The sequence below is a fragment of the Convolutriloba macropyga genome, chromosome 9, assembly GCF_964194025.1.
Source record: "Convolutriloba macropyga chromosome 9, txConMacr16.3, whole genome shotgun sequence".
Lineage (NCBI taxonomy): Eukaryota > Metazoa > Xenacoelomorpha > Acoela > Convolutidae > Convolutriloba > Convolutriloba macropyga.
Window position 1 is genome coordinate 20,533,350 of NC_134476.1, and position 27,757 is coordinate 20,561,106.

Consider the following 27,757-nt stretch of genomic DNA (forward strand, 5'->3'; position numbering starts at 1 on the left):
CTCTGAAGGTGCAACCACACTGATGTTGGCCATGGGTCATTTGCCGTATCAATGATCTATAGATAAGTTAGTTGCCATTGAATTTGTTTGCCGCCTGTGGTATCTAGGCGTACAACAAAATTTACGCTCAAACTTGAATGCGCCTGCTCCAAAAGGACCTTTTGGTTGTATTCAGCATTCTACAACGTGAAATGTAAGCTGGGGATTGTGGGAGGTCCTAATAAAGGCAATTTAAGAGAATATTCTAACTTGTGCACAGATGTCCGTGGCCGAAGAGCTTTGAGGGGTCAGAACAGAGACAACTCTCTTCTCTTCCATTGAAAGAGCATACAGCCAACTCATCACAATTGTGCTCACCAGTCTCACAGGGATCTCAAACAATGGCAAAAAAGTATCATATCTCAATTTTGTTATCATTATTAGATTTAAATAGCTCCCCCCCCCCCCCCAAGCATAGTAAGCATATAAAATATAAATTTTATGCCCCAGGCGCTATGTTTTAACCCCCCCCCCAACGCACGCTTCTGTTTTTTACAAGCTACAAAACAATGCATAAATGTAATTGAGGATTAAATCACACTGGGGGACTAGAATACCTCCAAAATTACTAAATTACTACAGAGTGGAATCCGATCAGAATTTGCTATGAGACACATTTGTTGATGAGATGAAATATTGACTACAAAACGAACGTGCAAGTTTTTAAATGCCAGAAACCTTTAGTGAAATGCCTGTCCTTCCTATATACATAACCAGAAGCTGACTTCAATGAGCTTCCAACGAGCTTTCAACAAACTTCTGGAATTTTCAAACTTGCAAGTTGCGTGTGTTGAGTAATGGTTAAGTGACTCTGCATGAAGTCACTGAGAACTTCTGGCGTTTATCGAGAACCGCGAAGCGGTTCGATATTTTAAGTCAGAACTTCGAAGTGACTTCTGCAGAGTCCACTTAACCATGCTTAAAACACGAAACGCGCACGTTTTAAAATGACGAAAGTCAACGAAATTCAACTTCTGGCTAAGTAGCTAGCAACTTCTGGCATTTTGCCTTCTGGCACTGTAGACTTTCGGTATTTTAAAATGTGCACGTGAGTGTTTTAAGCAAGTTTACGTGACTCAGCAGAAGTCACTTGGAAATTCTGGCTGGTCATCTCAAACTGCTACGTGGTTCCCGGGTCGAGGTTTGGCGGTGAACTTTCGTAAGAAATGCGGTGAAATGTGGTGAAAAAAAAATCACCGCGTATTTCTCACATCTTTTTGAGGTGAATGTGGTGCATCGCGGTGAACTATTTATTTTCACCGCGTTCTCAGTACTCTTACAAACAAGAATCATCCCCAGACGTGCTCGAACATGACCTCCTGCATGCCATCCACTGCTTAGTCCACTGCGCCAACTGTCACTTACATCTTTGAAATTTCTTGTGAATTTAAATCAGATTGGGTAAACTTTGGAAATCATATGCGGTGAATTTTTGTAAGAAATGCGGAGAATTTCGCGGTGAATTTATGTAAGAAATTCGGTGAAATGTGGTGATTTTTTTTTTCATCGCATTCACCGCTTTCACCGCTTTCACTGCATTTCTTACAAAAATTCACCGCATTCACCGCATTTCTTACAAAAATTTACCCAAAAACCTCGACCCGGGTGAATAACCAGAAGCTGACTTCAATGAACTTCCAACGAGCTTTCAACAAATTTTTGGAATTTTCAAACTTGCAAGTTGCATGTGTTAAGCATGTGTTAAGTTTAAGTGACTCAGCAGATGTCACTTGGAAATTCTGACTGGACATTTCGAACTGGTACGTGGTTCATGGGTAAAAATCAGAAGTTCTCGGTGACTTCAAGTAGAGTCACGTAAACTATACTATCAGATGAATGTCATGCCATTACTCACTTTCAACAGTTTCCAGAATTAAGAGGGACTCTGAAACATTTATAAATGCAGTTAAGGTCGCATTTGAACACATATTCCTTGCTGTTTGCGGCATTACAGGCCAAAGAAGGTCTACTTTAGATATTATTACATTGTTTCTTAGTGGTCTTTGCACGGGGTGTGGTCGAAATATGATTGGACATTTTTTGCCTGAGGGCTATCCTCCAGAACCCCGGATCATGATAACATAGTAACTCAGCGCTGAATCATAGTACTTCAATTCTGCAATTGTACCCTGAACAGTACTATGTTCATGTCATTTTTTACGCTGATCGTGGTAAAAATACTGAAAAAAATGTTATTCTGAAATTAATCTGCGCAGATCATTTTTGCGGTCTGATCAAAGTCTGCTCAGCCGAACTTTACGTACGTTAACTACACGGTGTAGATCGTATCAAATATTAATATTTGTCTCGCTTTTTCAAACCAAAAGCCTGCTATGTGTAAGCTATGTTGTCGTTCTTTTTTGACGATTCATCAGTTTTCTTTAGGACATTATATCAAAAATTCGCAGTTACAAGTTTCTGTAGCTCTTGCGGAAGACGGACACGAGACGACTAGAAGAAATTTTTCGACAAGAAGAAATTCAGCATGTATTAAAATTTTGTCTGATTAATGTTGCACAACATTTTGCACTGTCTGGATAATCGAATAACGGTCGCACGTTCTTCTACTGTATGTTGTATTGGACCACGTTTGTCATAAATTGCACAATTTTAAATATTTTCACATTATCTTGCACATGAACGCAGAGCTTTGAATCATGTCAACTTCCTGTCTGGGCATGTGATCTGATCATTGTCATTTGTCGTTAAGATCGCACGTTGTGATCATATCCGAACAGTTTTGAATTTCTAATCAAGTCAATTTTGGTCTCGATTCATCAATAATTTTTTTCCATATCCTCGGCCAGGGTACGCGAAAACAACTGTTTTAGTGGAAGATCATTGCGGGAGTCATGAGAAATATAAATCTCCCAAGTTGAGAGGTCAAATTATCAAAGTATCACCACATGCGAACCCGGACCTAACGCCAAGTCAATTTCAGTACTGGGCAAGTCTAAATCCAAGTCTTATTTCATTACTGATTCAGAACTATGATCATGTCACTTTTTACACTTGGCAGTCTAAATCCAAGACTGGGCTGAGACTTGGCAAGTCTAATCCAAATCTGATTTAAGACTTGGCAATTCTTAATCCAAGTCTGACTTAAGACTTGGCAATTCTTAATCCAAGTCTGATTTAAGACTTGGCAATTCTTAATCCAAGTCTGATTTAAGACTTGGCAATTCTTAATCCAAGTCTGATTTAAGACTTGGCAATTCTTAATCCAAGTCTGATTTAAGACTTGGCAATTCTTATTCCAAGTCTGATTTAAGACTTGGCAATTCTAAATTCAAGTCTCGGCTAGCCGAAAAAAACGTCAAAAATAGCCGAAAAAAACGCCTAAAATAGCCGGGGAAACGTCAAAAATAGTCGAAAAAAACGTCAAAAATAGCCGAAAAAAACGCCTAAAATAGCCGGGGAAACGTCAAAAATAGTCGAAAAAAACGTCAAAAAAAGCCGAAAAAAACGCCTAAAATAGCCGGGGAAACGTCAAAAATAGTCGAAAAAAACGTCAAAAATAGCCGAAAAAAACGCCTAAAATAGCCGGGGAAACGTCAAAAATAGTCGAAAAAAACGTACGTCAAAAATAGCCGAAAAAAACGCCTAAAATAGCCGGGGAAACGTCAAAAATAGTCGAAAAAAACGTCAAAAATAGCCGAAAAAAACGCCTAAAATAGCCGGGGAAACGTCAAAAATAGTCGAAAAAAACGTCAAAAATAGCCGAAAAAAACGCCTAAAATAGCCGGGGAAACGTCAAAAATAGTCGAAAAAAACGTCAAAAATAGCCGAAAAAAAGGCCTAAAATAGCCGGGGAAACGTCAAAAATAGTCGAAAAAAACGTCAAAAATAGCCGAAAAAAACGCCTAAAATAGCCGGGGAAACGTCAAAAATAGTCGAAAAAAAACGTCAAAAATAGCCGAAAAAACGCCTAAAATAGCCGGGGAAACGTCAAAAATAGTCGAAAAAAACGTCAAAAATAGCCGAAAAAAACGCCTAATATAGCCGGGGAAACGTCAAAAATAGTCGAAAAAAACGTCAAAAAATAGCCGAAAAAAACGCCTAAAATAGCCGGGGAAACGTCAAAAATAGTCGAAAAAAACGTCAAAAATAGCCGAAAAAAACGCCTAAAATAGCCGGGAAACGTCAAAAATAGTCGAAAAAAACGTCAAAAATAGCAGAAAAAAAACGCCTAAAATAGCCGGGGAAACGTCAAAAATAGTCGAAAAAAACGTCAAAAATAGCCGAAAAAAAACGCCTAAAATAGCCGGGGAAACGTCAAAAATAGTCGAAAAAAACGTAAAAAATAGCCGAAAAAAACGCCTAAAATAGCCGGGGAAACGTCAAAAATAGTCGAAAAAAACGTCAAAAATAGCCGAAAAAAACGCCTCAAATAGCCGGGGAAACGTCAAAAATAGTCGAAAAAAACGTCAAAAATAGCCGAAAAAAACGCCTAAAATAGCCGGGGAAACGTCAAAAATAGTCGAAAAAAACGTCAAAAATAGCCGAAAAAAACGCCTAAAATAGCCGGGGAAACGTCAAAAATAGTCGAAAAAAAACGTCAAAAATAGCCGAAAAAAACGCCTAAAATAGCCGGGGAAACGTCAAAAATAGACGAAAAAAACGTCAAAAATAGCCGGAAAAAACGCCTAAAATAGCCGGGGAAACGTCAAAAATAGTCGAAAAAAACGTCAAAAATAGCCGAAAAAAACGCCTAAAATAGCCGGGGAAACGTCAAAAATAGTCGAAAAAAACGTCAAAAATAGCCGAAAAAAACGCCTAAAATAGCCGGGGAAACGTCAAAAATAGTCGAAAAAAACGTCAAAAATAGCCGAAAAAAACGCCTAAAATAGCCGGGGAAACGTCAAAAATAGTCGAAAAAAACGTCAAAAATAGCCGAAAAAAACGCCTAAAATAGCCGGGGAAACGTCAAAAATAGTCGAAAAAAAACGTCAAAAATAGCCGAAAAAAACGCCTAAAATAGCCGGGGAAACGTCAAAAATAGACGAAAAAAACGTCAAAAATAGCCGGAAAAAAACGCCTAAAATAGCCGGGGAAACGTCAAAAACGGGATCAAAATATAATTCGAGTCAATGTTGGCGCTATGGGTGCTCAATGTGTCAATATAATAGAGAAAATTGATTAACAGCTATTCAAGTTTTCAAGAAACAGTGTTATGTAATCCTGTCAACGAATTTTTTGGTTCCAATAAAAGTGAAAGGGAAGGGAAAATTACATTTTTTGCCGACCTACTGGATATAGCCAGAATGATTTTGCAAAGAAACATTATTTGCAGTCTGAAACACGATTAATACTGAATTGGATACAAAACGTGCTTCAACAAACGTTCAAACCCAAGATATTAGCTTAACCATAATCCGTTAAATTTTGCGTTTCAATTCTATTTCAGATTTTATTTAAAGTTCTTTTTCTGACACTCTCACCAATTAAAAATACCCCCAGAAATAGTGTTTTCATGAGTTTCTGGATCTCAGTTTGGTTATTTTATTGATATCTTTGTAAAACCAGACAACCTAAGTTGTTTGTTTATTTTGTGTGCGAAAAAGTAAGATCTATACAATTTTATTTTAGATTTTTCCAAAACTGCCAACTTTGCCATAATGCTCAGTTGTGTCAAACAGCTATCCAAATCTAACCAAATTTAAGCTGGGTGTTTGATTTTTGGCATCTACAATAGCAAAACTTTTGGTTGACCTGGTTTATATGATTATACATACTTTATAAATGGAAATCATATATGGTTTTCAGAATGTTTCATTTCCGTGGCATTTTGACTTTTGTTAAGGTGTTTTTCAACCGTTGCAAGAAGATGTTACAAAATTCAGAATTTCTCGGTGACTTCAAAGTCTACAATATCAGGAGTTTCTGGATTTTATTAACTAAAAAACAGGACCTTGAGCAACAAACAGTATAAATAATTAAATGCTTTCGTTCAAACAAATATCCGTGTTTGGATGCCAGTGGTTTTCTTCACTAATAGCGTAAATTTACTAATCCATGGATGGATCACCTCAATTCCTTAGCCTAAAAGTTTCATCGAGTGGTCATAGTTACTTCATAGAAGCCAATATTCACATTGATGGTTCATAGTTATATCAGAGAAACCAAAATTCACAAATTCACATTGATGGATCTTTTTAGTTGCATAGAAGCCAAAATTATCATCGATGTAACATAAATTTATAGAAACCGAAACTCGCATCGATGAATCATAGTAATTTCAGAAGAATGTTTCCGATGGGCTGATAACTTACATGCAGTATGCTTCTGAATGCAAAGCAAAAGTACAATGTATCTAGTTAATATTAGTCTAGGGTTATGAATTTTCACAGGCGGAATAAAAAGCGTTTTCAACTAAGTAAAAGCACTTGGGAGAATAACAAAAATGATATTTTACAGTATAATTTTGAGATTTATAGGAGATAGGAGAGATCTGACTATTAGATCAATATGATGATTTGATTTTGAGGATGAAAAAGGGCTCAAAACCCTGTAAAAGGCTGTAAAAGAGAAAATTGGGCAAATTCAACGTACGCCAGGAGACGAGAAAGTAGCGTAATATATTTATGGTTTCAGTTTTCATGGAATTTCTGGGATCAACAGAAAACATAGATATCCCATCGAAGGATTGGCTATGATCAGAGAAAAAAGTGGTCATGATCAGTAGATGAACCACCAATTGACTTGTTTTTAAATCGCAATTATTCATCGATAAAATTCAGTGCCAGCCCAACCCCGATATGTACGTCTAGAGTGACACTGAATTTGAAATTTGCACGAAATATCTGTATAAAAAGACCCTGGACAAAAGTTTGGCTTGAATTGTGAAAAGACTGTACGCAAACCGATTTAATGTTGGAAAAAACTTCTCTCACTTCTCTCCCATTCTCTCACTGATTGCGCGCTTTATAAATTTCTGTGGCTGTTCCAGATATACTTTGTCCTGTCTTCGGAAATGCAGGAAAGCCGTCTTGACATCAAGCTGGTGCATCACTTGGCCGTGCTTTGCTGATAGTTGAAGTAGAAACCTGATTGTTTCTGGCTTACAGGAAGGCGCAAAAATTTCAAAGTAGACCAGCCCTGCCACTTGTTTGAAGCCCTTCGCTACATAGCGTGCTTTGTATTTGTCGACTTGACCACAGGGTCCCAATTTCGCCTTGTAGACCCATTTCCCGGGTATGATGTCCCTCTCATTGGGTGGTCTCATTAGGTTCCAGGTCTCGGTGTTTAAGAGTGCCCTGACCTCGAAATCCATTGCCCTGTGCCACCGGTCCCAATCATCATCTCGTTTGGCTTCGCAGACTGTTTTTGGTTCACATAGTCACACTCAGTCACGGCAAGATGGGAACTGACTATTCAAAAAAATTATGGAACATTTCTTGTTCGTGTCCCTCGTTTGGGCTCTGCCCTGTCTGCTTGCTCCAGTGCCTCTTAAAAAAGCCAACGGTCTCTGAATTTGAGAAGTCCTGTGTCTCTGTCTCTAAATGACTCCGAGTCTCTGACACTCCCTCTTGTTGCAGTAGGTTCTTCATCTAGTGCTGCTTCCTCAATATCCGCGGCATCTCGACTCAGTGTTGTTTCCTGAGTGTTCACACTTTCTACGTCACGCCACTCATCCCTTATTGATGTGCCCTGTTTGTCTTTGTTGCCATCGTCTTGATGATGATCATCGGGGTGCCACCAGTTGCTGTGACCCCTCATCTATTAGGTTGGGCGTCTCGGTTTTGTCAGGAATTGAGCCCACATCGGACTCCTTGATAATCACATCCCGAACTGCCACCACCTTGCGTGTATTGGGTACGTACACTAGATGTCTCCTTCAGTTTAACCCATAAAATTTCCTTCCAGTGCCTTGGGTTCAAGTTTGTTGACGTCTCTGTCCCTCTTTCTCATGAAGACTGTGTAATGAAAGTAGATAATTTACGAATTAAAAGCTTAGGTTTTATACCTCGCATCAGCTCTGCTGGACATTTTTCTTGAACTCGCCTCGCAACCAATTTACTGGTCCCTGTTACGTGAAGATGAGCTGCATCATCTCAGGAAGCCCTGAGTCAATGAGCAAGCATCTTGCCATCTAACAACAGTGTCCTGTTGCACCTCTCAGGTAACCCATTCCGCTGTGTCTTCCCTGGTATGGCCTTCTCCTGCAGAACGCCTGCATCTAACCAGTACATTTTGTCCGTTAAAATCTGTGAGTACCCTTTTCAGCAACTCTTGTGCTCGGGTGTCTGTCACTCTTGGTGTTTGAGTCTTTGTAATTTTGGCCAATGTGCACATTTTGCATGCAGCATCAAAATCCCTCACTGTCTCTGGTGCATTCCTGGTCCCATCCGCTTGATTTAAATGACTCAATCGTCTATGCCACTTCCTTGCACTATCAAGTTTCACGCTGTTGGAACTCATCTTGAACTCTAGAACGCTGCAGGGTAAGTAAAACAATTTATTTTCTTGTGTTAATTTCTCTGGAGTTTCATGCAGCTATTTCTTTACTGGGAGGGGAAACTGTGTCCCCTTTCCCTTGCATCCTTAGACCGATAGGAGGTTTGAGGAATAGTCATGCATACACAAAAAATTCTTGTGTTTGCGTTGGAAATCCTCTTTGTTTGAGGGTATGCTGATCCTCACACAGCCTCTGTCCACAACTCTCGAAGCCTCTCCATTGGGATTTCTGATTGAATGGGCAAAAATTCCAGGAACGCGTCAGTGTTTGTCACTATGTGATCTGTACCACCACTGTCCACCAGCATGCCTGTTGTCTTCTACTGCACTTATAATTGGCCCTTCTAACCACATTTTCTGCATTCTGCTGTCTCCTTCCTCCTCCTGCAGTCCTTGGAAAAATCTCGAGGGATCCCACACACAAAGCAGTTACCTCTCCTGGGTCCCTGCTTGAAGTCGGGCTTCAATGCCAGTGCCCTGGAACCACTTTGTCTCTTGTGTATCTGTGCTGTGCTCTGATGGAAGTTCTGCAGCTTTTTCCTCAGCTTTGTGAAGTTCGTTGCCAGGTTACAGTTTTCCTGTACAACAAAACTTTCACACCTCATTGGCAGACCATTGAGAACCAAGGCGTTGCATAGGGTTATTGAGACTGCTTCCCCTTCTTCTTGTAGCCTTTTGAGCAACTCCTGTCCTCTCAAGAAGGTGTCCAAATCCTCAGAATTTTTGAGTTGCAATCGAGCAATCTGTGCCACCAACGTCACCACTGTTGGCGTCTCCAAATTCTGAAATCTCTCTTGCAAAAGCTTCCAAGCCTTTGCTCCATCTCCGATGCAGTCATCTCCCACACAATCATATCTCATCAGCGGGAGAGTTGTTACAACTAGAGTCAGTGCCAGATGGCAGCATACATTGTTTCCTTCTTTCCCATATGAATCCTTCAGCGCCTTGTGGTTCTTCTTCTCATCATTGCTTGTCCCATTGGCCAGTGGTGCACGCTCATTGGGTTGCTCCTCTGTCCTAAATAGTTATTTGAAGAGTCCCTTTGTCTGCATCATCACCACAAATCTCGTGCTCCCGATTGGAATGTCTTGTGATTTTCCTGTGTAAGCTTCGCTGTCTGTTGATCCATCTTTGTTTGAGCAGGCAAAACAGTTGTGTAAAGAAAAAGTACTAAGAAGAATAGGATTATGACCATCACCAACAAATTAGTTTTGTTTTTGGAAATAGTTCTTTGTTTTAGAAAATTGATGGGCCTATAACCTGTAGTGTTAGTGATTTTCGCAAGCAGAGAAAAGCGTTTTTAACTAAGTAGAAAAAGTAATTTCTCAACATGAGAGAATAACAATATCGTGAAGATCAATTTGGTGATTTGATTTTGGGGATGAAGAAGGCGCAAAAATCAGCTGTAAATATGCTGCTAGGACAATAGATCGAAAGACAACAGATCGAAAGCGAAATTTGGGACAATAGATCGAAAACAAATTATTCATGTTGAGTATTGGCCAATCAGATTTGAGCGCTCATTTATTATACAGCATATAACATGTTCTGTTGTGATATTTTGTTCGGTTGTGATAGATTCATATCAAGTCCCACGGGCCGCTAAGGCATGGCCATGGCTCGCCAGGCATGGCCAAAATGTGGTAATTATATTGCAGCTCGCAAATAATGCTTAATTTCAACCAATAAGAACAGAGATTAATTTTCGATCTATTGTCCCAAATTTTTTGTTTTCGATCTGTTGTCCTTTCGATCTACTGTCCGGTCACCTGTAAATATACCCATTATAAGTGAGAGAAAGTCAAGATACAAAACTAATCTTAGCGCCATGATTTACAGTGGGGTTCGCAAGGTTAACCAATATGGTTTGCTTCTGCAAGTTTTCTCTAAATCAGTCACAAGGGATACCATAAATAGTATGTATTTACGCTTTTCTAAGAATTCTTTCACATTTCCGGTGGTATCATAATCATTCAAGATTTTACATCAATTAATCTCACTCTAATAATAGTTATCTAGAATCACCAGTTTGAACCGAATACTGATTCTAAGCACAATTAATTGGCAATTCATTTATATAAATGCTGCGGTTAGAATCAATTTTAATCTTTTCTTTGTAATCTGGTAAGTTAAACTTTCTTTCTAATAATTCTAACTAAACTCAAGACTATAGCTTGCTCGAATTTCTAACAATCAGCCAAGAACGTTTCATATAAGTGTGGCGCAAAGGTACAATGGCTGGCTTTTCAGCAATTGATTACGAGATTGATTCAATATTAACGTACGCCAGGAGACGAGAATTGAACGTACGTTTAAGGCTTCAGTTTTCATTGATTTTCTGTGATCAATAGAAAGCATAGATACCCCATCGATTGATTGTCTATGATCAGAGAAAAAGTGGTCTTGAACCGCCAATTTAGTTGTTTTTAGATCACTATGATCCACCGATGAAAATTAGTGCGAGTCCAACCCCGATATGCACACTGAATTTGAAATTTGCACCAAATATCTGTATAATAAGACCCTGGAAAAAATTATGGCTTGAATTGTGAAAAGACTGTTCGCAAACCGATTTAATGTTTGAAAAAACTGAGGGTCGGCATATGAAAAGGCTGTGGGTCGACTTTCGTTTTGTGCTTTTGATAATTTTACTCTCATTTGAAATTACTTCGACTTTACTTAGTTTTCATACGATCGGCCCCATGACGATTGGCGCTATCTATGACAGTCATGTTTTTTTTAGTCACGGTTTCACCAGGGCAGCCAATTTTCCATAATTATCTAATGAATTGCGTTGGTTTTTAAACCAAAAAGTATACTAAATTTCAGTTTGATTAAACTCACGTGAAAACATGAACACTTCTGACGTCTTGGGATCAGTGTCTTGAAACTCGATCAAGAAATCATAGGAAGTCAGGAAACATTCACACTTCTGCGTAATTGATGAATACTTGGCAACTGTTTTCGGTTCCTCGTCAAGTCTCGCCACGCAAAGAGAGTAACACATTAATTGATTTTCAGTCCAAAACAGAAGTTTCAGATTGAGAATCGCAGAGTTAGTGATAGCTAAATTGTGGGTGGTACGGTTAAATGGATTTATTGGTATCACAAAATGAAAAACCGCAGTCAATATCGCTGTAACTTCCGTGATAAGGTAAACTGGGTTCATAATTCCAATTAACATCCAAATAATTGAAATCGATAAATTCAAGTTGTGTCTTCTTTTAGCAAAAAGTACACAGGATGCAAAGTGATTTGAAGTCTTGTAAAAATCAGATTTATAATATATCAGCGTCTTAACTCCGATTATCTCTGCAACAATTGCAATTTACAATCTGCAACATTTACATCGCCTTCAAACTTAAATTTATGAAAGGAGCTACGAAATAGAGCCAAATGAGAATCAGAACCGAGCCGTATGTTCGAATATAATTCGATTAATAAGATGATTGGTTCAAATAAAGATACTATAAATTTGAAAATAGAGAATTAATTAGATCTTGTCGCTTGATTATCTATGGTGTTTTGTCGGTTAGCACTCTACTCAAACTTTCCGTGGCTGCAACCCCCTCCCCCTGACGGGGTTTTGGTGGAGGGCCGAGGTTGTGAGAACTGTAAGACCCCTATTGCTCTATAAAAAAATAACTAAAAATAGCATTTAATGAAATGAGATCGACCAATCAGATGTAGTAAAAAAGATTCGGCTGTAAATTTCATTGTGCAAAAACCACTTGTTGCTATGATCGCCGTAATCCTAATACGTTATAATTTTAATACCTTGCTTAATGTTAACGTTGCTATCACCAATACATATACGTTGCTATATGACGAATTGAATCCTCGAACTACTGATTGTTTTTATCAGAGTTAATAGACAGAATCTATCATCTTAGCAAAGTTTTTGAATATTTTGTGCTGATAGAAGAACCTCTTAAAAAACAAGCCAAGAATGCGAATGGAAAACTTCAAAACAAACGAATCGGCTTGGGGGGGAATGAAGGGGAATTTAGTGTGTGGGGCTAAGTGTGGAACGAGGTGTGTACAGATAGCAAGTAAACAATTTCGCTGTGCATTGCGGCAATTTCTGGTTATCAATCTCCTGGCTATAATCTAATAAACTTACTTTTTTTATCCACTTGCGGGGGGAGGAACTGTATATTCCAATGGTTTTCTTTTTTTCTGTCAGTTTTGCCGACCGATATATTCATTGTAGAGAGTTGACACAGGTATGATTAGAAAGCCCGACCAGCGTAAAATATGGAATTAAAAAGACTTTTTGATTTTTGTTTTTTGTTCTTACAGGCAGTTATCGATGATGAAAATTTTGTGAATAGTAGACGGAAATCCGTTGTTTTTATTCACATTTTCCGTATTTTTGACTAACTTTGTGTCAATTTTGCAAAAATTTTTAAAGTTGACAACAACAGTGTTATTGGTTTTAACTTTGAGGATAGAGGGCGCCTGCAGATTGGTTATATCCGAGTCCTTTGGTAAATATATCTGCCAAATTTTTCGAATTTCAGCATTTTTAATCAAAAAAAGCACCCAAATTCTGTTTATATACCACTTTGTTTAGCCTGAAGTACTGACTCAAAATACGTTGTTACACTCATTGAAAACTCCAAAGAACTCTAGCAGTACCTTCTTTTTCTATAGGTGTCTTCTAGAATTAAAATTTTGCCGGTTTTTCTAAAAGTTTACACGATAATTATGCAAAATGCACAGTTTATTAGAATAATTCACTTGCTAATTAATCTTTTCCGCAAAACTCATGGATGAATTAATTGTTTTACTTGGACACGCAGCAAAATTTGGGCCGTTTTTGGACTCATCTTGGATTCTTGGAATTAATAATTTTTCGGGTTATATGGGAGCGAGATACATTTCAAAACATTTTTGGCATTTTTGATGTTTGCAAGTTGAACACCGATGAGAATGATTTCAAATCAAGGCGCTATTAATGGCAAATCCTCATTACGAAAAATGGGGCCAATTGAAAATATATTATGCCTTTAGAATGAATCTCATATTTTTTATGGCTTTTGTAAATTTAAATTAATTTGTTCTGTTTGGTTTCATTTGTAATTGTTTCTGCAGCCTCATGCCTTCTTTTTATTAATCAAGGTTTCAATTAAGATCCCTAAAAACTATAGATGGTCCTATGCAATTCTTTCAATTGTAATCAAATGCCTCTGGGGACTTTGAATATCTTTCTTTTAATAAAGTTTCAGTGAAATTTTAAAGTTCGCAAATTTTATAAATCTTTTTTTTCTGTCCACATGCAGCTTAGTCTCAATATATACAAAGCAAAAATAATTCCAAGTGATGTTAATATACTCATAACGATGCTGTTTTTAATACCTAATGGCTTCTCTTTTCTCTTACTCCAAAGTTTCATAAAAGTTTTGTGATTTCTGCATATTTGCCTATATTTAAGGTTGTAATTTGTTCCCTTTTCAATTTTTCACATTAAGGATATTTCCAATCGGCATTGAAAGAAAGCGCCAAAGAGTAGCTTAAAAGATTTCAGTGATTGGCGTACAGTTTCAGTGGCTGAGAAACCGTTCTCACGCAAAAGCTATTTGATTTTTATGTTTTTTGCTCTAATTGCCGTTCCTTTGTTGTCTTACGGCATATTCTGGACGAACAAAAAAAATCCTTGCTTCTATGGATTCTTAATGGATCTCTTTGATGGTTTCGGCTTATAGCTGACGATGTTGGCGACTATCAATTATTTATAAAGAAAAAATTTTTGTACTTCACAATTTTTGTTCTCTTTGTTCTCAACATGTAGTTTAGTCTCATTTTGCAGAGTTCACCAACTTTTGTTAGTCCAAACCATATTTACGCTGTTTTCTATGTTTTGACTGACGCCTTTAGAGCTCTGAAAAGTTGTTTTCACAAGAATTTCTTTAGTTTTCAATACTTTTCAAGGAGGACATATAAACATCAAAGAATACGCAAGAAGAGAAAATCAAATCATTTCTGTCAGAGTAAAAAATTTTCAATGATTTTCAATGTGATATAGTTTCAGTGATTCAACACTTAATCTTCAGACAATTGTTTGTGAATTTTTGAGTTCTGTCCGTATTCCGTATTTGATTTCTTGTCGCCTCATTATGTCTTTGTCACCAATAACGAGCTCAACTAGCTTTGTGAGAAGTTTTTTTTTCTCATTTGAAAGCTTATGGTTTGTTTGAGTTTTCGAGAAATATTTTTTTTGAAAATCTATATATTGATATAAACAAAAATTGATGAAAATATATATGGCTTGGTCTCTGTAACGGCAGTTCGCATCCAATTTCTTGTGAAACAAGACCCCATCTTTATACTGGTTTTAATTTCAACTCATGGTTTCTTGGCTTTGGTACTACGCAATTTCATATGAGAAGTGTGCTGTTCAGATCTTTGCCATTTCTCAGTTTTTTTCCTGCCGCATTATCACACAAATGGAATTGCCCAATTGACGTTGAAAAAATATGCAACTGAAGATGGCTAATTGGTTCTCCAAAAAAAGCTTTTGTATTTATCAGCTGCGACATCGCCTTTTTGTTAAATTTTTAAGGATGTTTTTTTTTCGTTTTTGCTGTTCACTTTATTGTTGTCTGACATATTATGCATAAAAAAGTCCTCAATTGCTTCCTATAAGAATAAAACTAGCTTATCAATGAGCCCAGTTGATACCTATTTTTTGCGCATCTTTGTCGACCTTTTACCGAGGCTCATTATTGACAGTTCCAATATCTTCCCATAGAGCAATCCCACGTGAGGACTCCCAAGTGCCTGGAAAATTCACGCGAGTACTTAGACTTTGAAACTTAGACTTTCCAAGATCTTAGAAACGCTCGCGTGGAACTTGCACGTATTTTTTTATGGTTTCGACTTGGATCCGGGGCAATTGAACCCAATCTTTGTCATTTGAGTGGCTTTGGGTTTTAATCAGAAGCTTTGTAAAAAAAATTAAAACTAGGAAAACCCCGCAAGTAGTTTCCCAGATCCTGGTAACCCTCGTGTGGCTCTTGAAGAATCCAAGATCTTGCATGGACTTGGAAAAGGTGTCGTGGGAATCCAAGATCTTGCGTGGATGTTGAGCAATGGGTTACCTTATGAAGTACAAGTTATCTTTATTAGTTCCGGTTTTATTCGGCTCCATTTTCTTGTGTGAATCAGCGTTTTCTTAATCATTGATATCGAGCTTTGGTCTTAAGTAATGGTTGCTATTATTTGATTTGTCAGTATTGTCCAGTAATCTCATTAATGGCAAGTCTTAGCACTCTAATCCAGCATTACTTTTTGCTTAGTTTTTTGTTGAAGTTTTCTATCTCTTACTCATTTGGTAAACAATTAAATGAAAAAGTAGATGAGTGGGATCGGAACATTGTGTGCAAACGCACATTAGCGAGCCTCCTTGTATTTCCTGTGCTTTTATTACAGTTGATTAAAACTTTAAAAAACGTTATTTACTTTGAATTTTAGTCGCTGCAAAACCAAGCGGAAATAGAAAATTGCCCAAGAATTCTGTTTTGGCAAGGAAATTAGCCTGTTTTGAAATTTTTCTCTTAGGCACAGGGCATTTAAATGTTTGCTGCTTTCCTTTTTCAAAGATTCAACTGTTGATAAAAATTCTTTCAGATCGTTTTAGCTTTATTTGGAAATCTTTTAAATGTACAAATTATCAAAACTCAGAGTGGTAGATACCAAAGTTGTGATCGAAATGTTGAAAAGTTTTGTTGAAATCTGATTTCAGTCTGTTGGAATTATTAACTTTATTACATTTAAAAAATTTATTGAAAATTCTATGACTTTTTGAGGATTGGTTGAAGTGAACAGGCTAGTTTCACTCCGAGGGAAAAGAATGCAATTAGATAAAACCATTACTACAAAAAATTACTTTTTCCTAACTATACAGCAGGTGGAAACTTTCCTTAATGAGAACAGGCAACAAGTAAACAAAAAGAAGAAATAATGAGGCGAGATTCAAAAATCAATCAACATTTTTCAAACCAGATAATTTCAAAACTCTTAAATATCTTTAGCTTTTAACGACATAATTCTTGATACATTTACTAAAAAGTAATTATGAAAGCAATTGGACCTGTCTCTGGTTAGACTATGTCATAGGAATAGAGTAAAGATGCAGAAAATTTCAAAAAAATACCAAAAGTAAATTACAAACATTGCGAAAACACATATTACAAATATCAATAAAATCATTTGCTATTATCTGAATTTTATATATTTTTGTTTTTTATCTGAATTTTAAGTATTTTCACTAATTCAGCTAAAATTATAATGAAAAAATAAATAAGTTACTTCCGGCCACATTTGAAAAACATTGGGTCTGTTGTTTTGCGAATGTGCTAAAAGAAGAGAAAATGAAACACACATACACAAAATTTTTTAAGAAAATAAATTTTGTCCAACAAACAAAACATCAGTTACGACAGAATGTAATTATATGAGTTAAATTGTTAAGTGCAAGGAAATGTATGCAACTCTCGACGATAAGAATAGGTAACAAAATGAAAAAAAGAGCAACAAAACTGAATAGTTTGAAAAATCATTGACAATGTATAATATCATAAATTCTGAGAATATTCGCTATAAATTGACCGCTTCGGTTAACATTATTCATCCACTCCTCATTTACAAGGTTATAGGACCGGTCAGCATTTTACGGCTACAAAAAAAACAGATAAAACAGCAAATTCAAAAAAATTGAGCGAAAAATTTGTCAAAACCATTAAAATTTGAACTTTTCTGTAACAACTTTTCTATTTTCAATTAACAGCAATGGGATTTTTTTAAAATAATTTGAATTCAAAAAATCAAAAGAAAATGGACAAATACATTGAAACCACAAAATTTTTGAGAAAACCCGTTGTATCAACGCCATAAAACTCAATAGCCCTCAACGGAAGCTGACAAATACGATAAATTATGCCTCAATGAGACGACAAAGATATTTGCAATTCATAAATCATCAATAAAATATTATAATAGGTCAATGATTATCAAAACAAGAACAAATACAGGCAAAACATAAAAAGTCAGTAGAAACTGGGAGCAGAAAGTTTCGAATTCTTTGAAAACAAAAGTTTTTTTTCTGAAAACTTTATCAATTTTTGGATGATGTGATAACATTTCAAAAAGAAATTAAATTATCCAGAAAAATACAATATATTTTAGTTTTTTTAAATTCTTGTGGCATTGAAATCATATAACCAATAATATGACTGATTTGGGTTGCAGTAGAAAGGAAATGTCTCCTGTCATGAATAACGGACAAACAGTTTTCGAAGATAAGTTTATTATCTGTTAAGGCTAATAAAATTTTTTCGAAAAATCATTTTTAGGGTCTTAACAGCCATTGGTTGTCCACTCAAAGCACTAGATAGATTCACGTAATTCATATTATGAACCTCTTTGCACTTATAGGCAACAAGTTTTTGCCATAGTACTCCAAAAACTTAGTAAAACCTCAAAAATAAAAAAAATTATTTAAAATTACGAAAACCCAGAGATGAAGCCAAAAGAAACATAAGCCATTCCTTGAAAACGATTTGCTTTTCATTGGGCTTCATTTGACTGTAAATGAGGTTTACCATTAAGGGAACCTGGATATGAAAAGCGACTAGTTTTAAGGTGATTTTAAAAAACAACAAAAAATGAAAATTTTTCTGAAGAAAAAGAGCTCTCAAAGATTATTTGATTTTTTTATAGTAAAATTGCCTATGAGACCAGAACTGGTCTTTTTTCGCCTTTTGTCTATTAGGAACTCAAAATTAATTCACTTTTTGGCGTGAAATGTAATTTTGAATTAATAATTGGATCTATTCTGCCCCCCCCCCCCCAGCTTAGTGAGCATAAATTTTTTATGGCCCCAAGATGCACGTGCTATTTTCTTACATAGTAACGTGCTATATAACAACAGTAGTGAAAAATGAGGGGGTCTACCTCACAGAAAAAGGATCCCTCTCTCTAGTAGCCTCGAATTCACTTTCTATATATTTCTATTAACTATTTTTTGTATTTTAGATGCTGCCTTACCACCTGGTCCATAGAAGCATGATTTTTTTGTTTTACAAATGCTTTATTCAGGTTCTCTCACAATGTTAGTTCAATCCGTTCAAACTTTATCTTTACCATTGACATTTGCCAAACAGAATAGTTAGCTTGGTATACAACTTTGTTCAATTTCTTTGAATATCAAACCTCTGTTGAACAGTTTTATTATACTGTAAACTCCGTATGTGTACTTTTTCGTTTTCTCTTTGCAAATTTTAGCTTTTATTTACAATTAAAACCCGGTTCCTTAACTTGGACAATCGGGTTGAATAATATCCCTTCAAGAAAGTTAAACAATTTTGTCTGAGCTTTATATTGTGTAATGCTTTAGCTTGCTTGTCTTTGAATAGCAATAACTTTAGAAAATTATATTAACGAAATGGTTCAAAATTGGTATAAGAAAGCATTTTCATGGTATAGGGAATATTTATGAGCAAATTATCATAGAGTTTATCAAAAGTTTCATCAATAATTTTCTTCGTCAGACGGTAAGACAATAACGTCGTTATCTTCAGGCGCTGCTCTCACTTTAATGATCTTTTGCTTTCTCGTCTTCACTATTGCGATTGGCCTTTCTGTTTTGAGAGTTGCTAGTCGACATTCTTTATTGTATCTTAGAAGGGCTGTAAATTTTCGAAGTCCCAAAGCCACATACTTCAACTCCCACATTTCGCCTTTGTTCTCAAATTTTTTCATTTGGAAGAACATTGATAGCATCAGGTCGTCGGGGTTGAAATACTTCATAGAAAGTCTGCTGTAGAGTTATCGTTATCTAAATAGAAGCATAATAAACTCACGAAAGCTGTTTTAATCGTTTTCTGTATAGATTAGGTGAATTCGGACCTTAATTAAAGTTCGACTCTTCGACTAATATCACATATTGCCGAAATTATAAAGTGCGATACTACCTTTGATGTCTCGTATCACATCGCAATTCTTTGAATCAATCCGCATTCTTTCGCAGGCCTCAGTATGTATCACGAAAGGCTCTTCTGAATTGATTTTGCCTCAGTGATAACTCTGATAAGGTCAGTGTCCATCATCACTGTGTTTATTAGGGATCTGAAATGTTCTTCAGGTAAGGTAAGATTTTGGTACAAAAACCTTTCACCGTTCGAATATTTGTAAAGCGATATTTCAATTGTTGCGCCCTCCGTGCTATCTTCTCTCCAAATTCTCACAAAGCGCGTAGAGGTTTGTTATTCAAACAAATAACCAGACATTTGTAGTGTATTTAGTTTTAAGTTTAAATGTTGTTTTTTTGTGAAAGAGCTTAGAATGGTAATTTGCCAATTTTTGGTCTTTTTATAGCCGTTATCAATATCAGATAAGTCTCGACGGAAAAGAAATTTATAGCCTCAATTTAAGGTTTTTTGCTTGCGGCGCATTCCATTTATGGGGTCTGATCGGCGTTTTCTTTTTAGAATATCTTTCAAGTTTTGTTATTATTCATAATTTTCAACAGTCAGCAATTTAGATTTCGCTCCGATAAATTTTCAGGTTTTTCCGCTCGCAAATTTTCATTTTCTAAATACTAATCCTACGGCCCGCTTTCAAATTTCAGACTCGACAAACTCCAACAACTGGCCTGCATTCGGAAGATGTTTTTCCGACAACAAAACGATACTGTCCTGCAACTTTCATTCTAATTTGGGTTTGGAGCCAATCAATGCATCAATAATTCAATTTTTTTCTCAGGTGATTACTATTAATTGCAAATTATTGAATTTATTAATACATCAAACGACCTCGCTTTAACGTACCAAACTTAGAAGTGAACAAAGGGTTGATCGTCGCCTTGTTATGCCATCGAAAAATGTTCCTTTTGCAATTAATACCGATCACGTTAACGTAGGGATCAATTATATCGTGCAACTTCTGCGATGAAACGTTCCAGAGCAGAAAACATCTCGCTCTGCATAGACAGCAAAAGCATTATAATCTACCGGAAAGCAACTTCAATTGTGGGCACTGTCAGGTAGTTTTCACGTTGGCCAAAAATGTTTCACGTCATCTCAAGAATGTGCACGAGTTTCCGAGCACTCTTCGCTGCAACACTTGCCATACTCTTTTTGAGAGTGAGGAGTCTTTGAAGGGACACTGTAGGTCACAACATGCTGTTCTTCCTAGTGTTGAGCTGGCCCAGCAATCCACAAGTATGGCTGAGCAGTTTGAGTTGGAGAGGGAGAGAATGGACATTTTCAATCCTATTGTCTCAAAATTGTTGGCGATTAGAGATTTTATTACAAACTTTTGGCAGAAATAGTTACTGCAAAGGTAGGATTGTGTATAGAAGGGAAATTTACAAAACCTTTGCTCGAAGTGAGCACGATATCGTTTTTTCACAGTCCTCTGGAGAGTGTGACCACTTGCTTCACATAAGATGAATATTTTGCTCACGTTGATAAATTGCTCACGAAAATTATCGTTTTTTGCGCTGCAGGCAGCGGATGGGTTATTGACAGGTTAAAAATGGTTGAACTCAAGTTATCAAAATATTTTCCACTTCGTGCTGGGTCTTATTTTCCAACGCCTACTATTTTAGAGAATCAGCACATGTCTTTGCTCAATATTTAAAATTTGAGGGATAATTTGTGTTTTATCTACTCTATTCTCGCGTTTCTTTTTCCTGTTAGGCAGAATCAAGAGCGACCACAAAGTTATAAAATAATTCGAGTTTTCTCATATATAATCCTAGAAAAATTCCAATGGCCCTGTCCGATATTCCCAAGCTTGAAAGAGATAATCATCTCAAAAAAAGGGTTTATGCTTTAGAAAAACGAAAAGTTTTCCCGGTTTATTTATCTAAGTATACTGGCGGTACTCGTAGAATTCATCTTTTGCTTTTGTCGGACGAAAACAACTGGCATTATTGTTTGATTAAAAACTTAGAGCGTGTGCTTAAAATTCTTCTGCAAACAACGAACACCGCGAAAACTAAAAGCCACGGCCGAAAGTTTTGCGAAGTTTGTTTACAAAGTGTTGCACGTGACAAGTTTTCACTTCACAAGTCCTTGTGTTCTTCTTTGCAACCGCAGATTATCGAAATAGCTGCTAAAGGAACCATGCTTACTTTCAAGAACTGGCATAAAACATTTAATGGTCCGTTCGTAGTTTATGCTGACTTAGAATCTTTTGACGTTAAAACTGAAGAATTTGATTTGGCTGCAGAACAAATGCAAAGTGGTTTAAATAGTGGTGGTCCATCCACAACAGTAATCGAAACTCAGTACCCCTGCACCTTCGGTGTTGATCTCGTTGAGGTGCGCCTTGGATATGTAAAAATGGAAAAACTTTATCGTGGGGATGACTGCATTGCTGTATTAATGAATACCTTAAGATCGTGGGTGAGATGGACACGGAACGCAAACGATATCAATTTTTAAAAATGTCAAATAACTCGTAAGCAAGTAATGTTACAGAATTGGATGGAGCCTTGTTGTATTTATCATAAAAATTTTTCTGGAGAGTTGCGTGACAGTTTCGAAGAAAAAATTTTTGTGCACCACTGTCATGTTACAGGAAAAACTTTTGGTGTTGCACACAACTCCTGTAATTTAAAAGCGACAGTCGGATCTTTCCTTCCAGTCTTTTTTCATAATCTTTCTCGTTATGATGCACATCATTTTGTGAAGTACCTGAAGTTGGAAGATAACGATTAAATTTCAGCCCTCTGACGGACCGAAAAGATGTTCATATCTTTTTCAGCTCACGTTCCTTTCCGTTCCTACATCAACAAGGCCGGAGTTGAGAAAACAGTTCGTCACGAAATTCGATTTCTAGATAGTATCAACTTCATGGCTTCTAGCCTTGACGCTCTTGCAAAAACTCTTGAAGGTTCTGACTTGAAGCTTCTTCGCCATCGTTTCAATATTTTAATGACAACGAATTCAAGAAAATTAGAGCCAAAGCATCTTCCCCTACTCGTTTTTGGATTCAAAAGAAAAACTTCAAGCAGCTCTACTGGAATACGGTGAAGAGTGGAGAAATATGTTAACTGGAAAAATTGACTTTACTCCCGAAATGTGTTCGCAAGCAGTTGAAATGTATCAGCTGCTGGAATGCCGCAATTTCGGGGATTACCACGACGTTTATATACAAATGGATGTTTATTTGTTGGCTGATGTTTTCGAGTTTTTCCGAACTGTGTGTACTTCAGTGTGTCGCTTAGATCTCGCGTTTTTTTACATTGCTCCAAATTTGAGTTGGGATGCTATGCTGGTAACAACCGAGGTACAATCAAGTTTAGTCGATGATGTTTATATGCTTCTTTTCTTACAAGAAGGCAATTTGTGGTGGGCCTAACGGCGTTGATGCTCTTTAGCAGTTCAAATCCAACAATAAATATTTGAGCATCTACAACCCTGACCAAGTGTCAGGTTATGGTGCATTATTTGACGTCACCTCTCTTTACGCTGGAATTATGACGAAAAATTTACCGAAGGATGGCTATCAGTGGTTAGAGTGTAGTTCTGTAGAGGAATTGTTCTCTAAATATGAAGCTGACAATAAAGTTGGCTTTTTTGTTGAAGTTGATCTAACTTACCCTCCTGCTACTTATGATAAACATTACGATTTTCCTCTTGCTCCAGAAAAATTTTTCATCAAAGATGATTGGCTCTCACCGTACAGCGAAAAGTTTGCAGGAAATCATGCGCCTGTACCAAAGCTAGTTGAGACTCTTTTTGATAAACGAGGCTACATTTGTCATATTGAGAACTTGATGTTTTATTGCAGCCAAGTCTCAAGGTTACTGCGCTTCATCGTGTACTTCAGTTCAATCAGTCGAATTGGCTGTCACCCTACATTGAAAAAAAACACTGAAAGGCGAAAAAGGCAGCTACACCTTTCCAAAAGAATTTTTATAAGTTGATGTCAAATGCGTGTTTCGGAAAAACGATGGAAAATATACGAAACAGAAAAAACATTCAATTAGTTTCAGAAGAATTCCAGACCAAGAAACTTACTGCTAAGCCTGCCTTGAAATCTTTTCAAATCATTAATGAGCAGCTGTGTTCTGTATACTCTTCTAATCCAAAAATTAAATGGGACAAACGACCCCTAGTGGGTGCCGCGATTCTTGATTTGTCTAAGTTGGCTTTATATCATTTTCATTATAATGAAATGAAGCCTCGTTATGGTGAAAGAATTTGTGTTACGTACAAAGATACTGATTCCTTGTTGTACCGCATTGAAACTGACGACCTGTATGAAGACATGCAACGTTTCAAACTCTTATTGGACCTTAGTGATTACCCGCCTTTACAACCACTTTATGATCCGGTTAACAAGAAGTTTCTTCTGACCATGACTGACGAATTAAACGGAGAAATTATGCAGGAATGTGTTGTACTCCGATCAAAAATTTACAGCATTCAATTTCAAAGTGGGACCAAGCAAAGCGCTAAACGGGTGCAAAAGTGCGTAAAGAAGACACTTCATCACGACAAGTATTTAGAATGTCTTGAATCGGGAAAGAGCACTAGAGCAGCAATGACAAGCATTCATTCCGATTACCATCAGATAAATGTTTCGACAACGAATAAAATTGCTCTCAGTTGTTTTCATGACAAGCGATAGATTGAGTTAAATGGCATCAACACACTTCCTCATGGACATTATAGTTTACAGCAAATTCCGCCGACAAATGAAAATGTTGTTTCGGAGCATGAGTTAGTGAGCAGTGACAGTGAGAGCAGTGAAAGTGATATGCAAGACAAAGGCGAACCTCCTGTTTTTGAAATTTTACCAAACAACCAGATTAGCCCAGCTATTTCTACGGCTGACACTTTCGGTTATTTCTAATTTTTTTGTGTGTTTCCAGGTTCCGATTTTGACACATTTTTTTTGTTTCAGCACCTCCTGATCCAGGTTTCATATACCGAGAAATTGACGACAACGAGCCAGTTGTTAATTGGAGTGACTTGAGTGATCTGGAGGAGGACGCTTCCGAATTGGACGATCTATCTCGTAATCCGTTCATAAATAATGAGGCCAGAGAATGCAGTGCCTCTAATTGCCTCTAATTGCCTACAATTGTCGCTACTTGTAGTACTACTAGCACCTCTAAAAAGAATTCATATACTAATTATGAAAGCAATGATAGTGATCAACAACCTCTGCAGAAATATAGGAGACGGCAAAATATTCTGGCCTTAGACTCCGACTTGGGAGGAATAATCATTCGCTCAATGTAACCTAGTTTATTCAGTTGGTTGTTTAATCTTTCTTTCTGTCTGCCTCTTTAGCATTAGAAAACAACAAAAAAAGCTTTCAGTTGTCAAATTCTATTGCTAAATAATATTAAACACGTAAATGGTTTTCAGCTTTGCATTGAAAAATTGAATCAAATTTATCTCATTCATTCTTCCAACATTTTTCACAGTTTTAAGAATTTTCATTTTCAGTTGTTTCATAGTCTCCATTCTGGTCTTCTTTGAGAAAAACCTGTTCAAAGATAAATGATGACTGTTTGATATTAACTCAAGGGCTCTATAGATACAGTACAGTCCACACAGGTTTGGCGACTTAGACTGAATGGGCGGCGACGAATCAACTGAATGCACCTCGTAAGAGTGCATATCAGAGTAGAGGTTAGCAAGTCGTCTGAACAGATGATCAAAATAACTGATTGATATATCAAGACTATTCCATATCACTATGTTTGTGAACCGGACTGGCTTTTTTGCGTTTGCTCTGAAAAGTAATGGGAAGGAATAATAAGTATCCAGTGCATTCCAGGAAGTTTTTTGGGTGACTTATTGACTATCTGAAAACAAATTTTGCCGCATTGTTTAATTCGAGGAAAGTTATCAGCTGACCCCACCCCTCCAAACGCGAATTTTAAATTACTGAATTGTTGACAGACTATTTCTATGGCGATTTTATCCTTGTAATAGTGTTTGATTTTTTGCAAGATTTCGACTACTATCTATGAAAACTTGACTGAAGCGCTCTCCAATTAGAAAGATTTCAACTGCTTCCGGCAGGGCTTTTGAGAATAATAATTTTAACGTAATCGGGGCTCCCGTAAGTTCGGGGAACAAGGTCAGTTTTTTCGATGCTTCCTGCGAGGTGGTCAAATCAAAGGTGGACATGTATTTGTTTTCGAAGCCGTCAAGACTTATTTTGTTTCCCCCGTTTTTGAAACACAATCCTGTCATCGTGTTATAATACAAACGAGTGTTGTCTTCTGTATCATTTGGTGTCCTTGCAATTGGCAACCCGTTACTTCGAACTATTTCCATACCCTTGAGGTCAATTTTTTGGTAGTCAAAGGGGATTGTGCTGTTTAATCCCCTGAATTGGGCGTTAGGGATCATACATAGGGTCAAACGTCTGATGGATTGGGTTCCGAAAATCGGTTCCTTAACGAATAAGTTTTGCCCGGCCTGAATGATAAAACTTTTACAAAGGGATTCAGTGTAGGGGTATCGAGCTGGCACTTTGGTGAGTGCGCGCTCAATTGAAAGTCGTACTGACTCCGTCAGTGTTATTTTTGTTACAAAAAGAGACGCTTTTTCTGTTATAGCTGCGTACATTTTATTGTCTTGTGAAATTAAATTGAACTCGTTGCTGGCACGGTAAAGTTTAATGCGGAGCTCTACCTCGGGTATGAGTAATTTTACACATGTGAAAAAAATCAACATACAGTGCGCCATATAAATCCGTCGTGTAGTTTTTATTTAATGTTTTTTTCAACATATCCGTAAACCATCTGCTTTTGTCTCCGTCTGCTATAGCTGAATCGAATTCGTAACCTTGACAAATAGTCCACGAGTCTTTACTGTAACTGTTTGTTGTTAACTCTATCTCTAGAAATGCTCGGTGATGGTATGTATTGTTACTGTCGGCAACCAAAATCCCGTTTAGATGAATTTCAATTTGAGAGAACAAGCTGTGAAGTGTGTTGTTGGTAAAAACAACAGGTTCAATATAGTTCATGTCAATGCAGTTTCTCTGGTCACAGCTGATTACAAAATCTAGTGTTGGTCCCGTTAGGCCAGTTTGGGGGAAGACTTCTGGGTCATGGCCACTCTCGTAATTGATCAATACGCTCTGTTTTTCGAAAAAATCTACAGCTGTGTGTGTAACCAGGTTTGCAATGTCGTCTGCAAGGCTTTTGAATTCCAAATTTGAATTGGACTCTATCATCATTTTGCTGGCATGGTTGGATGAGGATAACTGCTAATGATAATACAACTTCCACTAATATTACTACTACTACTACTACTACTACTACTACTACTACTACTACTACTACTACTACTACTACTACTACTACTACTACTTCTACTACTACTACTACTACTACTACTACTACTACTACTACTACTACTACTACTACTACTACTACTACTAACAATAATAATAATAATAATAATAATAATAATAATAATAATAATAATAATAATAATAATAATAATAATAAAAATAATAATAATAACAATAATAATAATAATAATAATAATAATAATAATAATAAAACTAATGATGATCTTGATTATGATGTTGGTTGGTTATTTGGTTGGTTGGTTGGTTGGTTGATTGGTTGGTTGGTTGGTTGGTTGTTTGGTTGGTTGATTGGTTGGTGGGTTGGTTGGTTGGTTGGTTGGTTGGTTGGTTGGTTGGTTGGTTAGTTGGTTGGTTGGTTGGTTGGTTGGTTGGTTGGTTGGTTGGTTGGTTGGTTGGTTGATGATTAGCTAGCTAGCTATATAGCTTGCTAATAGTATTTGATGTTTGAAAAAATTTTGTACCGACTGCGTTTCGTTGGCTTTTTTGTAGAAGTGACGCTTGAAGCTGCATTCTTCCGTTTTCTGAGGCCAGCGGTCTTTGTTCCTGCTGGTGCTGATAACGTTTTTCCGTAGTGACGTTTTTTCACCGATCCCAACCGGGGGAAGTCCATGCGCTCGGGCGGAACAGGTTTTGCGTTTTGCGCAGGTCAACCCGCTGCGGTCCGCGAACCCAGCGCGCCTCCCCGGCCGGCTTAATGAACGGTTGTGCAACGAGACTTTCAGAGATTGACTTTTTCACTGAGTCCTTAGCAGCTGTTTTGATTTTCTTTTTTCCTGCAATGACCTGTCCAATTTCTGGTATTGCTGCTGTCACTAAGTTTTTTCCCAATTTTTTGGCCACTGGCAAAGCTTAGTGTTTCAACAATGGTAGAGCACATCTCCCAACTCGTACCGCAAGT